Genomic DNA, 18,852 nt, shown 5'->3' with positions numbered 1-18,852 from the left:
CCTGAGCTAAGCACGCAGATGTTCCTGGTGGGTCACATACCCAGGGATGGCATGGAAGCCCCATGCCCCTTCCCCTATAACTTGTCTTATCTATCTCTTCATATACTTTTTAATTGCCTTTATAATAAACTAGTAAATGTAGATGTTTCCTCGAGTTCTGTAAGGGACTCCAGAAAACTAATCAAAACAAAGCAGGTGGTTATGGGAACCTCAACTTGAAGCTGGTGGGTCAGAAGTTCTATAGGCCATGACTCGAGACTGGTGTCTGAGCAGGGGAAGCAATCTTAGTGACTGAGCCTTCAACCTGTGGGATCTGACACTATCTCCAGCTAAGTAGTGTCAGAATTAAATTGGAGGAGACTCAGCTGGTGTCTGCTACTTCTTAGTAGAACAAATCCCCATACATTTGGTCACAGAAGTCTTCTGTGTTAATTGTTGTGGTATGGGAGCAGAAGAAAAACATGGTTTGACAGTTTTTCCCAAAACAATTGGTGTCAAGGGAATGAGATTTGCTAGCACTGCTTAGGCTCAGGGAAACACAGTTCGGAAAGAGAAATAATAAAAGAGCAGGGGGTGAAGAACCTTTGATTCCTGGGTGGCCACATGGTCCCTCATGGTATAGAGCTGCAGTTATGCTGCATTTGGTTACTCAAGGTAAAAGCTATCAGTGGAATTTAGATATGGATGCACAGGGAAATGCAAACTGTTGATGACAAAAGCCAAACTTCGTAAAATATTTGAAAAGATTTATTTGAAGACAATTGTGAAGACAATCGTTCTTGACACAGTCTCAGGAGATCCTGAGAACATGTGTGTAAGGTGGTTAGGTTACAGCTTGCTTTTATACATTTTAGGAAGACATATGGAATTAATCAATGTATCAATACATGTGAGGTACACATTGGTTCGGTCTGAAAATGTAAGATATCTCAAAGGTGGGGGAAGATGTGGCTTTCAGGTCATAGGTAATTGATTAAAACAGTTAAGCTTTGCCTACAGTTGAAGCCAGCAGAAAGAAATGCTTGGGGTTAACATAAGGGGGGTGGTGAAAGCCAAGGTTCTTATTATGTAGATGAAGCCGCCACAGAAGCTGACTCTACAGAGAATAGATGGCAAACGTCTCTTATCAGGCCTTAAAATGTGCCAGGCTCGCAGTTAAAGTCTTCAGGATTGGAGGGCTTGGAAGGGGAAAGATTGAGTTACATTAATAAAGACTCTTTACAGATAAAAAGAGCCATTTCAAAATATGGTAAGAAAACATATTTTGATGTAAAATAATTTGATTTCCTTCTTTATTTGTCATGCGATGTTACACTAAAGTCAGGTTGGAATGTTGCTTCTTAATTGCTACAAAGAGTCTGTTTTGTCAGTCTTAAGATCTCAGTTTTTATGTTAATATTAGTCAGTTGTGTCTAAAATCCAAAAGAAAGAGTGTAATGAGGCATGGCTGTCATCCCCTTCCTGAATTAGTTTTTCAGGTTTCTTTGGAATCCCGTTGGCTGAGAGGGGAGTCCATTCAATCCATCCGGAGGCTTAGAATTTCATTTTGGTTTATGAAACTAATAAGAGAAAAGCAACATGTTCAAATCCTTGGTTATTTTTATCTATAATAGCTAAAATAGAATTTAAATAGAGTGCTGAGTCAGGCCTTTAGGGTAAACCAAGCTCAGATGTGAGTCTGTCTGAGCTCAGGCCACTAGCCTCAAAGCCACCCGCAAAGGGGAAAATTATGTCAGGAAAACAGAAAGCACTTCTAAGACCTTTGGTCACCAAAAAGGTGGTCAATGTGGGAGAAGGGCAAAAACAAGTAACTACTAAAACTTAATATAATGCGAAGTGCGAAGAAATTGTTCACTTTGTACATTGGTATTATCAGCTCTCTGAGGTACCTTTACTAAAATGGATAGTGGAAGTAAATAATTTGCGACTAATGTGTGTGTGTGTTTTTTTTTTTTTTTTTTTTTTTTTAGACAGAGTTTTGCTCTTGTCACTCAGACTGGAGTGCAATGGCATGATCTTGGCTCACTGCAACCTCCACCTCCCAGGTTCAAGTGATTCTTCTGCCTCAGTCTCCCGAGTAGCTGGGATTACAAGCCCCGCCACTATGCCCAGCTAAATTTTGTATTTTTAGTAGAGACGGGGTTTCACCATGTTGGTCGGGCTGGTCTTGAACTCCTGACCTCAGGCGATCCACCCACCTCGCCCCCGCAAAGTGCTGGGATTACAGATGTGAGCCACCAAGCCCAGCCAGTGTCTTTGGTTTTAAATGATGCAGAGTAGAAGAACATGTTTGCATTGATGCAGGACCTACAGCTCACTACTGAGTAATTGCAGATGTGTATATAGCATAGGAATTTATTCCTGAAGAAATGGCCAGCCTGGTGGGGTGGATAAAAGCCACTGTAAAGTTCTGAAGTGGGACTGTCTGACTCCACCTATAAATGTCAAGTGGAGCACCCCAGATGAAGCAGTTGATATGCTTCATATGCAAGCCAAATGGGATTGCTTTTATGATGTCAGGGACATTCACTGGCTAAATATGCCTGTTACTCAGGTTATGGTAAGTGCTGTGGTTAGGGGAGCCCCATTTTCATGAACACCTCATGTAACCCTGTTGATACAAAACAGAGACAGTCAGAGAAGCCTTATCAAATTCGTTGTCTCAACTTCTCCTCATGGGTCACTACAGATGCTAATAAAACATCAGGTAAATTAACCAGAGAACAGTGAAGGGTAGTGAGGAGAGTGAAAGAACTCATCCCAGAAAGGTGAAAAATTTTAAATAATTAACAAATAAGATGAATAAAGAAAACACTGGCAGAGCATGATGGCTCACAACTGTAATCCTAGTACTTTGGCTGGCCAAGGTAGAAGGATTGCTTGAGGCCAGGAGTTCAAGACCAGTCTGGGCAACATAGTGAAACCTCATCTCTACAAAAAATTAAGAAAAACAAACAAACAAAAAAACACTGATGAGGTGAAACTACAAAGAAAAAGAGAAGAGAGAGTCATGGGATTCATCTCACAAGGTGGAAATCTTTAGATGGTTATTAAAATATTAAATGAATAAAATGGAAATTAATGGGGTTAAAACAAAAGTCTAAATACAGCACTATCAAAGGCTGAGTAGATCAAAGGGAGACTCAGCTGGTCCCCCCAAACTAAAGGGCCCCAATCCAGTTTGCTCTATTTCCCCCAGTCTGAATAAATTTAAAAAGTCAGAATATTTTAAAAGATTACAATGAGAAACCCATCTGTGGCATTGTTTGGGGTAATGGCTATACTGATTAATGAAGATAAAGATTGACAGCAGGGCCAGGGTCCCTTGGCTTAATCCCTGGCTGAGGGCCCAAAGTCTTTCGCACTAGAGTGGGTAAAATGGTCTGCAGGAGAAGAAGAGAAGTTCCTGGGACAAGAACTTAAAAATGTAAAAATGGATAGGATTATAAAAGTTGATATATTGGAACACACCTCATGTGAAGCAGTTTGGTCTCTTTTATCTGATTGTATTAAGGGAATGAGCATTGTATCTGATTGGGAAATTCATCTACCTAGTACTGTAAAACAGAAGGCGTGTACATCTGCCCCTCAAGCAATTTTAATAACTCATACTAAATAGGACTCTAATCTTTCCCTGCCTTTCTGTTTGTGGATCATGAAACTCTCATTCTAAAGAGAATCTTGCCCTATACCCTGGGGGACATAAAGCTGAAGTAATGAAGCTTCCATAAAAACCTAGGACTGGGTTCCTACATGGATGAACACTAGAAATTACTGGAGGGTGGCATGTCCAGGGAGCGCATGGAAGCTTCTTGCCCCTTCCCCTATTTCTCGCCTTAGTCATCTCTTCCCCTGTATCCTTCATTATCTCTTTTATAACAAACTGGTGGATATAAAATAAAATAAAATTATCAATTGTATTTTTAAGATATTCTATGTATCTGCTTATGTTCATGTTCTATTACATATAGCTTGATGAATACTGAAGCTACATTGTTAGGTATATACTTATTTATAATGGTTTTACTTTATTTTGTTTGCGAGTATATAGTGTCTTCCCTTATTATATCTGTTTCTTAAATTCTATGTGGCAGACATTAATGTTGTTGCCAATTCTTTCCTTTATATTCTTTTGCCTGTAATTTCCTATCTTGCTTATGTTACATATGCAATATTTTCAATTTTTAAACTTAGAACATTTGTATATATTTTCCTATTCTTTTAATTTTAGTTATTCTGTCTCATTTTAAAAATTAAATTATTAAATTTAACCCATTTTAATTTCTCATGATTTCTAATACATTGGAACTTTGGCCATCTTGAATTTTTTGCCTTTTTTCCTTTCTATTATGTGAATTAATTTAATTTTTTTCACCTTATTTTTTTAACGGAGTAAATAAAGTTTTTCTGCGTGTGAGTTTCAATATTATACATTCTAATTTTGTTCTCACCGTAATTGCTTCTAAGTTAAAATATAGAAAATTTACAATAGTCTTGGTTATTTACTATATGTCCCCTTGTTGCACTGCCTCACCCCAATCATATTTTCCCCTCTTCGGCTCTGTTTCCTAAAGGAAAAACTAAATTTGCCAAGGTATTTGTTCACTATTAATCCTCATATCACTTGCAGTCTGCTGTTTATTCTGTTTTTGAGTACAGTATTTCCTCCAAAAGGATTTTCAAAATGGAGCTTTCTCTGGCAACACTTCCATGCTTTACGTGCTTTAACATTTGAATGCCAGTTTATATGTATAGAACAATGTAGAAGCAGTGTACTAAAACATTGCTTTATTGTCTTCTTAAACTCATTAACAATCTTAAGAAGTCTGATATCTATCTGATTATTGCCCTTTTGTGGGTGATCTGTTCTTTCCCTTGGAAAATTTTGTAATTGTATCTTTTATTTTGATATTTTAAAATTTCACGATGGCACGATAAAGTTTCTATTTATTTATATGTGTGCTTTTATTTTGTGACTCAGATACTTGGCAATTTTATTCTGATTCTCCATAGCTTTTAATGCATATTTTATATTTTCTATCTCAGTATTTTGTCGTTCCCTGATGCTTTCTATAAATTTGTCATTATTACTATTTTCTTTCTTATATTTACACCGTTTAGTGTATTCTTTATTTTACCTATTAACTCCTGGCTATTGTCTACAGTTAACATTATCAAGTAGTTTTTTTATGATTTTTTGTTTTGTTTTTCTATGTGTTATTACTGTATAGGTTAACTCCTTGGGTATATTTAACATGCTTAACTAAATTGTTAGTTTATCTACTCCAGTAATTCTGCTTCAGAATGCGTATGTAGTCCAATGTGTAGTGTTTCTTTTTAGTAGCTCTGTACTCAAATATCTTGTCATTTTAGCCCTTATCTGATTTTTTTTTTTTTTAAATTTTCAATTGCTCTGTGTGGCAATGGGTACAGGAAAAGGGCCAATGATGGCTGCTGTCCTGGGGAGAAAATGAAAAACCCAGGATAGAAAACTTTGAAAGCATAGAATGCTCTTAGGGGATCTAAGGGAGATGGGGTAGGTACTATGACTCCACCCTTCCTCACTCCCATTACTTCTCATTCTAGCAGGGCTTTTGTACTGCACTGATGTTACCTTGATGACAGGAGAGGTCTGAGCTGTTGCCATTGATTTCTAAGGGGAAGGGACAGAAGGTGATACTCTCAAGGAAGAGTGCAGAAAAGGAGAGCAGAATCTATAGATGACCTTCAGCCTACTCTTGTATGCCTCCTACTGCGGCCCCCCGACTCAACTAATCACAACGACCTCTTCCAAAGACATATATATTCATTTCTGTGAGTCATCTTTCTTTCCAGGAATCACTCATTATTTCGTTTGTTGGGTTTTTCGCATGCTTCTTTTTTAATACTTCAGTTCATATTTTCCGTTAACTGCTATCATTTTTTAGCAGTTATCATTTGGGGGAATGAGTTAGCAATGGCATCAGTTTCTCATCTTGGTAGTAACTATATAAATATGCATTTAATGAATGATTCTGATGATGATGAGTCAAAAAAGAAAATGGTTTATTCCATATTTTCTAGTTCTTAGTGAGGATTAATAAGTATTCTTGGAATGAATGATAAGCTGTAAGTTTCTGGTAAAATCACAGCATCGGACATGGCCACTTTCCATATATTTTGATTATAAAAGTGTAGAAAGTCAAGAATATCATTTAAAAATAGATTAGAGGATTAGAGTAGAAAGTATGAGTATATATCATGCACAAGATTAGTATATGTCACTTATCTTTTTCTTGGTTGACAGTATATGGAAACATTAATATATTTATACATGTATGTGTATATTGTACTGGATGTGATTAAAATGCATTTCTACAATAATGGTTCTAGTAGGCATGGAAGACTTAAGTAGAGAGAAGAGAAAGTTGAGGGATATTTTTAACTTCTACTCATAAAAAAAGTTGCCAAACAACTGAATATACAGTTTATTTAAATACCCTTCTTGAGGAATGACTCCAAAGTGAGTCTATTTAATATTTTGTCTTCATATTGGTTTTTGAATACATTATTATAAGTTACCAACTGGTAGAATATTTGAGTAATTATAATGATGATTCTATATTCTTAATTTGTTTAACATCAGCTGTGTTTTACAATATGAAGATATACTATGGTCAAAAAACCTTGCTTTTACAACAGATTTAAAAAATTGTGTTTATTCTTCTTTCTTTCCCCTATTGGAAGATATAAAGAGGCAAGTATAATGCAAATGATGCAGTATTCATAGGGATGCCTGTGTTACTGCACCATATACAAAGGTCCTCCTAGGAAGACACTAAGTCTGTGGAAGTCAAGATGGAGACCCGAGAGATCTCTGTGGAGTCTTTAAGAAAAGTCTCATTAAATGCCCCAGTATTAAGTAAAAGAGTGGGCATTCATCTGGGTAAGAAAGGGATAACAATCTATTTTCTAGTTCTGATGTTCACTTCCCCAGGTTCTGAATAACATCCAGAGTATTCTGACAAGTCAGATAAAGTTTTTATCAGCCTCTTGGTCTAGAAGATTCCAAGTAGATAATTCTTTTAAGGGACTGTATTAGGGTTCTCCAGAGGGACAGAACTAACAGGATACATGTATATATGAAAGAGAGTTTATTAGGGAGAATTGGCTTACAGGATCACAAGGCGAAGTCCCATGATAGGCCATCTGCAAGCTGGGGAAGAGAGAAGCAGTAGCGGCTCAGTCGGAATCCAAAAGCCTCAAAAGCTGGGAAGCTGACAGTGCAGGCTTCAGTCTGTGGCTGATGGCCTGAGAGCCCCTGGAAAACCACTGGTATAAGTCCAAGAGTCCAAAGGCCAAAGAACCTGGAGTCTGATGTCCAAGGGCAGGAGAAATGGGAGGAGGCATCCAGCCCAGGAGGAGGTGAAAGTTAGAAGACTCAAGGGTCTGTCTATTCCTATTAACTTCCAAAAATAATTTTGAAATCACTTATCAGTCTATATCTGTATATGTAGGTATCTGTAAACCAGCTTATCCTACCTTCTTCTGCCTGCTTTGGTCCAGCTGTGCTGACAGCTCATTGGATGGTGCCGCCTACATTGAGGGTAGGTCTTTCTCCCCCAGTCCACAGACTAAAATGGCAGTCTCCTCTGGCAACACCCTCACAGACACACCCAGAAACAATACTTAAACCAGCTATCTACGTATCCTTCAATCCGATCAAGTTGACACCTAATATTAGCCATCTCAGGGGCGTATAACCAAATAACCAGAAGAGGCTCCTAGTGGGAAAACAAGGCTTTTGACTTTAAAGCTGTTTAAATGTACTCACTTCTGCTCTTCATTCTCCATTCTCTCATCTCCTTTTTTATCTTCTTATGGCAAAGACCAAAGACCACCAAAGTGGTCTCTTCTGATTTGCACTTTGTGCCAGCCCAGGTCCGATTCCCTTTGAAGTTGGTTACTTGGAAATTTTGGCCTCTACTGTAAGCTGTTTCTATAGTAATACATACATTTTCTAACTACATCCTTAGAAGGGGGTATGGCTATGTACATTTGTTAACTTCAAGAAAGGAGTGAGATATGCCCTCTGGTATTACTTTATATCAACTATCTATATCAAGATTTCCATTTCTAATTGAAGGGTTACAAATTATATGTAATTTTTAAAATGTTTTAATTTTCTAAAAAGCATAATGGATAAAGAAGACTCTTTTGTTGAAATATATTATTCTTCTTTTCCTCTCTAATTTTCCTCACGCAAAATCATACACAAATATTCCCTTACGTATGTGTATGTGTGTATATTTATAGATACCTACATACATAAATATATACTGATATGTGATTTTTAAATTATTTTTAGAAGTCAGCTGGGTGCAGTGGCTCATACCTATAATCCCACCACATTGGGAGGCCAAGGGGGACAGATCATGAGGTCAAGAGATCAAGACCATCCCTGCCAACATGGTGAAACCCCCTCTTTTCTGAAAATACAAAATTAGCTGGGTGTGGTGGCACGCGCCAGTAGTCCCAGTTACTAGGGAGGCTGAGGCAGGAGAATCGTTTGAACCTGGGTGGTGGAGGTTGCAGGGAGCTGAGATCGTGCCACTGCACTCCAGCCTGACCACAGAGCAAGACTCTGTCTCAAAAAAAAAAAAAAAAAAAAAGGAAGTTAACAAGAATAGACCCACCCTCTAAAGGAAGCAAACTGCTCCTGCAGAACCCAGGAGACACCCCAAATACTGTGAGTACCCAAACCGTGGAATTGGGAAAGGGAGACCCTCGGCTCCTGAACACACACCCTGACTGTGGAAACTGAAGGAGCAGTTTGCAGGAAAGGTTTCCAACCTTACCTGGAGCTGAGTCAATTTACAGAGCTGAGTAAAATATAGGGGTAGAGAAAGCAGTGGGAAAGGCCCTGGGAGCTCACTGCGTCCCCAAGCAGGCCATTCCTGCCTGGCATCACAGAGAACCTTCAGGAGGGGTGTCAGGGGAAACACCACAGGAAGTAGGAAGTCTCCAGTTGAACTCTGTAATAATTAGAATTGGATAAGAAGCCTCCTGGTTAGAACTGGGGGAAGGGTACAAATCCAACTTGCAGACTCCACAGGAAGGGGAAGAACAAAGCCCTTTTCTTTCAAAGCTGGAAGGTGGGTAGCCTGGGATAAGTTCTTAAGCTCTGCTCGCCTACCACCTGGAAATAGACTTAGGGCTGTTAGAGGGGACACGGTGGGAGTGAGACCAGCCCTTCAGATTGCGTGGAAGCTGGGCGAGGCCTGTGACTACGGGCTTTTCTCCACTTACCCAACAACCTGCATGACTCAGCAGAGGTAGCCATAATCCTCCTAGGTACACAACTCCAGTGACCTGGGAACCTCATCCCCATCCCCCACAGCAGCCACAGCAAGACCCACCCAAGGAGAGTCTGAGCTCAGACATGCCTAGCCCTGCAGCAACCTGATGGTCCTTCCCTATGCACCCTGGTAGCCTGGTAGTGGAAGACAAAGGGCATATACTCTTGGGAGTTTTAGGACCCTGCTCACTGTTGGTTTGTCTCCATACTACCACAGCTGATGCTCTCTGGAAAGGGCCTCGTGCTGGCAGGAGGCCAACCAGTACAAAAATAGAACATGAAACCACCAGAGCTAAGAACCCTCACAGAGTGCATTTCACCCCCAACTGCCACCTCCACCAGAACAGGTGCTGGTATCCACAGCTGAGAGGCCCATAGATGGCTCACATCATTAGACTCTGTGAAGTCAGCCCCTAGTACCGGCCCAGAGCTAGGTAGACTTGCTGGGTGGCTAGACCCAGAAGAGAGATCACAATCACTGCAGCTAGGCTCACAGGAATGAACATCCATAGGAAAACGAGAAGAGTACCACATCAAGGGAATACCCCATGGGACAAAAGAATCTGAACAACAGCTTTCAGCCCTGGACCTTTTCTATGACAGAGCCTAACAAATGAGAAGGAACCAGAAGACCAACACTGGTAATATGACAAAGCAAGGCTCTTTAACACCCCCAAAAAATCACACTAGCTCACCAGCAATGGATCCAAGAAGACATCCCTGATTTACCTGAAAAAGAATTCAGGCGGTTAGTTATTAACCTAATCAGGGAGGCACCAGAGAAAGGCAAAGCCCAGTGCAAGGAAATTCAAAAAGTGATACAAGAAGTGAAGGGAGAAATATTCAAGGAAATAGATAGCCAAAGAAAAAACAATCAAAACTTCAGGGAACATTGGACATACTTATAGAAATGCAAATGCTCTGGAAAGTCTCACAATAGAATTGAACCCGTAGAAGAAAGAAATCCAGAGTTCAAAGACAAGGTCTTCCAATTAACTCAATCCAACAAAGACAAAGAAAAAAAGAATAAGAAAATATGAACTAAGCCTCCAAGAAGTCTGGGATTATGTTGAGCAACCAAACCTAAGAAAAATCAGTGTTCCTGTGAAAGAAGATAAATCTAAAAGTTTGGAAAACCTATTTGGGGGAATAATTGAAGAAAACTTCCATAGCCTTGCTAGAGAACTAGACATTCAAATACAAGAAGCACAAAGAACACAGGGAAATTCATCACAAAAAGATCATCGACTACACACATTGTCATCAGGTTATCTAAATTTAAGATGAAGGAAGGAATCTTAAGAACTATGAGACAAAAGCACCAGGAAACCTATAAAGGAAAACCTATTACTTTAACAGCAGATTTCTCAGCAGAAACCCTACAAGCTAGAAGGATTGGGGCCCTATCTTCAGCCTTCTCAAACAAAACAATTACCAGCTAAGAATTTTGTATCCAGTGAAACTAAGCATCATATATGAAGGAAAGATACAGTCTTTTCTGGACAAACAAAGGCTGAGTGAATTCGCCACTACCAAGCCACCACTACAAGAACTGCTAAAAGGAATGCTAAATCTTGAAACAAATCCTGGAAACATCAAAACAGAACCTCTTTAAAGCATAAATCACACAGGACCTATAAAACAGAAATACAATTTTTAAAAGCAAAAACCTAAAACAAAAAACACCAAGTACATAATAGCACAACGATTGAAATGGTACCTCACATCTCAGTATGAACATTGATAGTAAATGGCCTAAATGCTCCACTTAAAAGATACCGAACTGCAGAATGGATAAGAACTGACCGGGCGCAGTAGCTCATGCCTGTAATTCCAGCATTTTGGGAAGCCGAGGCGGGTGGATCACCTGAGGTCAGGAGTTCAAGACCATCCTGGCCAACATGGCGAAACCCCATCTCTACTAAAAATACAAAAATTAGCCGGGTGTGGTGACTTGTGCCTGTAATCCTAGCTACTCAGGAGGCTGAGATAGGAAAATCGCTTGAACCCAGGAGGTGGAGGTTGCAGTGAGCCAAGATTGTGCCACTGCACTTCAGCCTGGGTGACAGAGCAAGACTCCATCTCAAAACAAAACAAAACAAAACAAATCAAACAACAACAACAAAAAGTTTGCCAACCAATTGACCATCTGCTGCCTTCAGGAGACTCACCTAAAACATAAGAACTCATATAAACTTAAAGTAAAGTGGTAGAAAGGGCAATTCATGCAAATGGACACGAAAAGCAAGCAGGGGTAGCTATTCTTATATAAGACAAAACAAACTTTAAAGCAACAGTGGTTAAAAGAGACAAAGTGGGACATTATATAATGGTAAAAGGCCTTGTCCAACAAGAAAATATCACAATCCTAAACATATATACACCTAACACTGGAGTTCCTAAATTTATAAAATAATTACCGATAGACCTAACAAATGAGATAAACAGCAACACAATAATAGTGGGGGACTTCAATACTCCACTGACAGTACTAGAAAGGTCAAGACAGAACGTCAACAAAGAAACAATGAATTTAAACTATACCTTGGAACAAATGGACTTAACAGATATATACAGAACATTTCATCCAACAACCCCAGAATATACATTCTATTCAACAGCGCATGCAACTTTCTCCAAGATAGACCATATGACAGGCCATAAAACAAGTCTCAATAAGTTTAAACAAATTGAAATTATATCAAACACTCTCTCAGACCACAGTGGAAAAAAACTGGAAATCAACTCCAAAAGAAACCTTCAAAACCATGCAAATACATGGAAATTAAATAACCTGCTCCTGAATGAGCACTGGGTCAAAAATGAAATCAAGATAGAAATTTTAAAAATCTTCAAACTGAACAACAATAATGACACAACCCATCAAAACCTCTGGGATACGGGAAAGGTGGTGCTATGAGGAAAGTTCATAGCCCTAAATGCCTACATCAGAAACACTGAAAGAGCACAAACTGACACTCTAAGGTCACACCTCAAGGAACTAGAGAAACAAGAACAAACCAAACCCAAACCCAGAAGAAAAAAGGAAATAACCAAGATCAGAGCAGGACTAAGTGAAATTGAAACAAAAAACAACCAATACAAAAGATAAATGAAACAAAAAGCTGGTTCTTAGAAAAGATAAATAAAATTGATAGAATATTAGCACAATTAACCAAGAAAAGAAGAGAGAAAATCCAAACAACCTCACTAAGAAATGAAACAGGAGATATTACAACTGACACCACTGAAATACAAAAGATCACTCAAGGCTACCATGAACACCTTTATGCACATAAACTAGGAAACCTAGAAGAGACGGATAAATTCCTGGAAAAATACCACCCTCCTAGCTTAAATCAGGAAGAACTAGAAACCCCAAACAGACCAATAACAAACAGCAAGATTGAAATGGTAATTTAAAAATTACTAACAAAAAAGTCTAGGACCAGATGGATTCACAGCAGAATTCCACCAGATATTCAAAGAAGAATTGGTAACAATCCTTTTGGCACTATGCCACAAGATAGAAAAAGAGGGAACCCTCCCTAATTTATTCTATGAAGCCAGCATCACCCTATTACCAAAACCAGGAAGGGACATAGCCAAAAATAAAACTACAGACCAATATCCTTCATGAACATAGACACTAAAATCCTTAACAAAATACGAACTAACCGAATCCAACATATCAAAAAGATAATCTACCATGATCAAGTGGGTTTTATACCATGGATGCAGGGATAGTATAACATACACAAGTCAATACATGGGATACACCACATAAACAGAATTAAAAACAAAAATTCCATGATCATCTCAACAGATGATGCATTCTCTGTTGAATGCTCATCAGAACAAGCATTCTCCAAAACCCAGCATCCCTTTATGATTAAAACCTTCAGCAAAATCAGCATACAGGGGACATACCTCAATGTAATAAAAGGCATCTATGACAAACCCACAGCCAACATAATACTAAATGGGGAAAAGTTGAAAGCATTCCCTCTGAGAACTGGAACAAGACAAGGATGGTTCACTTTTACCACTCCTCTTCAACATAGTGTTGGAATTCCTATCCAGAGCAATCAGAAAAGAGAAAGAAATAAATGGCATCCAAATTGGTAAAGAGGAAGTCAAACTGTCATTGTTTGCTGATGATATTATCATTTACCTTGAAAACCCTAAAGGCTCCTCTGAAAAGCTCCTAGAACTGATAAAAGAATTCAGTAAAGTTTCTGGATAGAAGATTACTGTACACAAATCTGTAGCTCTTCTCTACACCAACAGCGACCAAGTGGAGAATCAAATCAAGGATTCAACCCCTTTTATAATAGCTGCAAAAAAAGTAAAATACTTAGGAATATACCTAACCAAGGAGGCAAAAGCCTTCTACAAGGAAAACTACAAAACACTGCTGAAAGAAATCACAGATGACACAAACAAATGGAAACATATCTCATGCTCATGGATGGGTAGAATCAATATTGTGAAAACGGCCATACTGCCCAAAGCAATCTATAAATTCAACACAATCCCCATTAAAATACCACCATCATTCTTCTCAGAATTAGAAAAAACAATTCTAAAATTTATATGGAAACAAAAAAGAGCCCTCATAGCCAAAGCAAGACTGAGCAAAAAGAACAAATCAGGAGGTTTTGCACTACCTGATTTCAAACTATAAGCCCATAGTCACAAAAACAGCATAGTATTGGTATACAAATAGGCATATAGACCAATGGAAATCATAGTGAACCCAGAAATAAACCCTAATACTTAACAGCCAACTGATCTTTGACAAAGCAAACAAAAATATAAAGTGGGGAAAGGACACCCTTTTCAACAAATGTTGCTGGGATAATTGGCTAGCCACATATAGGAGAATGAAACAATCTTCATCTCTCACCTTATACAAAAATCAACTCAAGATAGATTAAGGACTTATATCTAAGACCTGAAACTATAAAATTTCTAGTGGATAACATTGGAAAAACCGTTCTTGACATTGGCTTAGGCAAGGCTCTCATGACAAAGAACCCAAAAGCAAAAGCAAAAAAACAAAGATAAATAGTTGGGACTTAATTAGACTAAAGAGCTTTTGCACAGCAAAAGGAACAGTCAGCAGAGTAAACAGACAACACACAGATTGGAAGAAAATCTTCATAATCTATACATCTGACAAAGGACTAATATCCAGAATCTACAACAAACTCAAACAAATCAGTTAAAAAGAATCCCATCAAAAAGTGGGCTAAGGACATGAATAGATAATTCTCAAAAGAAGATATACAAATTGCAAATAAACATATGAAAAAATGCTCAATATCATTAATGATCAGGGAAATGCAAATCAAAATCAAAATGCAATACCACCTTACTCCTGCAAGAATGGCCATAATCAAAAAATCGATAAACTGTAGATGTTGGCATAAATGCAGTGATCAGGGAACACTTTCGCACTGCTGGTGGGAATGTAAGCTAGTACAGCCACTGTGGAAAACAGTGTGGTGATTCCTTAAATAAGTAAAAGTAGAACTACCATTTGATCCATCAATCCCACTACTGGGTATCTACCCAGAGGAAAATTAGTCATTATATGAAAAAGATATTTGTACACTTATGTTTATAGTGCACAATTCGCAATTGCAAAATTGTGGAACCAACCCAAATGCCCATCAATCAACAAGTGGATAAAGAAATGGTGATATATATATATATATATATATATATAAAATTATATTTATTTTTATGTATTTATATACATAAAATATATAATTATATTTATTTTTATGTATTTATATATAAATATATAATTATATTTATATATAATTATACATTTATATATTATATATAATATATACATTTATATATATATTTATATATAATATATAAATGTATATATTATATATAATATATAAATGTATATATTATATATATAATATATACATGTATATATTTATATATATAATATATACATTTATATATTATATATAATATATAAATGCATATATTATATATAAATATACAAATGTATATAAATATATATTTATAAATATATATACATTTATATATATTTATAAATATTTATAAATATTTATAAATATATATAAATATATATCTATAATTATAATTAACCATAACATATATATTAACCATATATATATAATGGAATACAACTCGGCCACAAAAAGGAACAAATTAACAGCATTTGCAGTGACCTGGATGAGATTGGAGACTATTATTCTAAGTGAAGTAACTCAGGAATGGAAAACGAAACACTGTGTGTTCTCACTGATATGTGGGAGCTAAGCTGTGAGGACGCAAAGTTATAAGAATGATACAATGGACTTTGGGGACTTGGGGGAAAGTGTGACTGGGGGGCAAGGTATAAAAGACTACCAATAGGATGCAGTGTATACTGCTTGGCTGATGGGTGCACCAAAATCTCACAAATCACCACTAAAGAATTTCCTCATGTAACCAAATACCACCTGTACCCTAATGACCTATGGAAAATAAAAAAAGAAATTAACAGGAATACCAAATAAAAAAGAAATAGTCTGCATTTAAGAAAATGCAAGCCTTTGGTGAAAAACCTCACCATCTAGTAGTTTTTAATAACAGTAAAAATATCACTGTGTTGCCCCTGATCACTGATAGACAGGTAATATGTCTGATTCCCATAAAGACACCATTTGTAAGTCTCTGAGAACCCGAGGTCACTCTCAAACATTTCAATGCTGGCTTTTAAGAATAGCCATTGAAAATCTATGCAGCAGTATGCAGAAATTGCAAAACAAAATTATTTTGAATAGTAATGTAAATAGAGTTGAGGAAATAGAACATCCTAAAGTATGAACAATTGAATATATTATTTTAATAGTCCTTTTATTAGGTATGCATTCTGTCATCCCTGATAATTCTTACCACAATATTATCATATAACAAAGATTTTAAATGGTTAGGAAGAAAAAATACTAATAATGATGATGATTATGTGATACAATTTAGAAGTTGCTTATAATAGATCACATCTTCTGCTCAACAGTGCATGCATCATCTCATATAACCACCAAATAACCTGTTACATTAGTACCATTGTACTTCTTACAATGAAAAAGCCTCAGAGAAATCAAATGACTTGCTTATATTCATTCAGCTAACTGATGAAGATGAAATTAAAATGGGAAGTGCAGAAGGAAGGGGAATGACTTTAGTTTAATGTCTACTATCAACTACATGCCAGATATAATTTTAGAGAGATTATGTACATTAATTTAATGTGAATAACCCCTTAAATGTGATAATGAGGAAACTTGCAGAAGTTAAAAAGCTTGATCAAGACTGGTAATGAGCTAGTAAATTTACAGAATTAGTACATGGCCTACTAGAAATTTAAATCCCAAACACTCTTACTCTGAAGCACATATTAAGTTATGAGTTTCTTTAGGAAGTTTCTGGTTTAGTGAAGAATTTTGGGGGAAAAGAGAAAGCTTCCCTCAAGATCCAGTGTTCAGCCATAAGGAAGGCACTGCCAACACGCTGAGATGAAGGCAAAGGTGACTCAGTCTATATTATTTGTCCATGACATTTGTCATACTTGGATATTCTAACTTTGGTTTGTGCTCTTTCAAAAGTTATAACTCTCTTCTTTTTGGATCTCAGACAGTTTGCATAATCTACTGGAATAATTATGAGTTCATGCCTTAGCTTATAGCTGTGCAAATGCAAGCTAGAAACACGTTATTTGAATTACTCTTTTTCAGTAAGGAAACAAACAATGTAGTTTTATTATGAGACCAGAGAAAATAGTCTGTGTGAGCACTTCTATTCTGCTCTACCATTGTTTGTCATTAGGCTATGAAGAAACTCAGATTAAATATGATTAGTCATGGCAGAAATGTGATTGCAATTAGGACCATTCAGCAAGCTAGGTCCGGTGTTGGGAGGAGGGATCGACAAGCTGATACTAAAAATATATCTATTCTTTTATGTAACATTTGGTATCCAGTGAACCAGACTTTAGGCCACATTTCAGGTGAGCAGTGAGAGTTGCCGTGGCATAGCAATGAACCAACATGCCCGTCCTAACAGGTGAACAGAACAGATAACAGTGAATCCTTACATGAAACAGTTCTGTACTTTGAAAAGTCAACAATCATTGTTGGAAAGGCTGTTCCTGAAATCAGCTGTTGCAGATGACAGACTGGACTGAGTTTCAGAAGCAAAACTCCACATTTTAATCAAGGTTGTTAAAGGAAGTTTTGTAAAAGAAAGGCAGGCTGACTGTGTTTAGAGAGCCTAGGATTCCAGGTAATTGACCTAAATGGAGATTTAGGCTTCACCACGGTTTTAGCTTCTGTAAATCTGATGCTTTAACATTTGTTCTTCATGGATGTGCTGGATCAGCCTTGCTCTGAACAACCCAATCATATGCTTGAGCCACCCTGCCTTAGTTCTGGACTCTCTCATTGCTGCTCCAACGTCTTGGAGGTGAGAAGTCCTCCTCCCAGAGACACACTTTTCAAATACAAACAACCAATCGAAAAACAACACTCTTAACTGCCCCCCTTTTATTATCCCAGGCCACTGTGGAGTTGCCCTAATCACCTTAGGGACAGGTTATAAGTCAGGACAGCTGCTATGCCCCAGAGCCAACCAAAAATCACTCAAACTGGCCAATCCCAAGCCCATTTATCCAATCCCAAGCCCACTTATCCTGCCTCACTTGTTCATTGCCTCAGAAACCACAACAAAGCCTCTTACCCATAGTTTCCTCCTCTCCCTCTGCCTCATGAACAGCCTGGGTGCCTCCCCGTGTGGCCCCTCTGTGGTGTGCAGCTAGAACTGTGAGAAATAAGCTATGTTTTCAGTGGGAGTCTTTCCTGATCTGTTGACCTTACCATACCTCATATGTTCAATTAACACACTATATTTTAAAACAGACTCAGATCTTGAAAACAAGATATAAGGTCCAATCCCTATACATGGTGCATAAGGTGGCTTTGGGGAATACAGTAGAAACCTAGTTTTCAGCATGGCTCTCAGAAACACCATCCCTCCTGCCTGTGGTAAATATTCGTAGTAAGAGCTGAAACGGTGGGGTCAAGGGAACGTCATTCCGGGTGAGAAAGTTTGTTTCATAGTTTATTTCTCACAATTCTTGCTGTCAGGAGAGGAGTTTGATTCATCAACTTTGGGATGCATTAGAATAACCCGTGGGATGGATTAAATAGATTCCATGGCCCTGCTCCTGAGAGATCCTTATTCAGTGGATGTGGGGTGTGACTTAACTATCACTTAGCTTAATTTACTTCACAGTCAGTGACATCCCACAATGTGAGAGCCACTGATGAAGCCCTGACACCAGAACTCTTGTCCCACTCTGTCCTTTAGTTTCTCATTCTTAAAAGTAGGCTGGGAATTAGATGACCCCCTAATAATGAAATAAAACATTAACCTTTTCCAGGAATGAAAGCTGACCAAGTACTATTCTGTTCACATTGACTGAT

The 18,852-nt window shown here is 37.7% G+C and overlaps 1 protein-coding gene across 2 annotated transcripts in view; it reads right to left on the bottom strand.

Moving 5' to 3' along the window:
- Positions 1 to 18,852, bottom strand: part of LUZP2 (leucine zipper protein 2) — a 580,933-nt gene that overhangs the window by 319,520 nt on the left and 242,561 nt on the right. The window lies entirely within an intron of this gene.

This window comes from Pan troglodytes, chromosome 9, assembly GCF_028858775.2.
Source record: "Pan troglodytes isolate AG18354 chromosome 9, NHGRI_mPanTro3-v2.0_pri, whole genome shotgun sequence".
Lineage (NCBI taxonomy): Eukaryota > Metazoa > Chordata > Mammalia > Primates > Hominidae > Pan > Pan troglodytes.
Note: the sequence above shows the minus strand (reverse complement) of the source record. Positions and strands in the feature narration are given on the sequence as shown.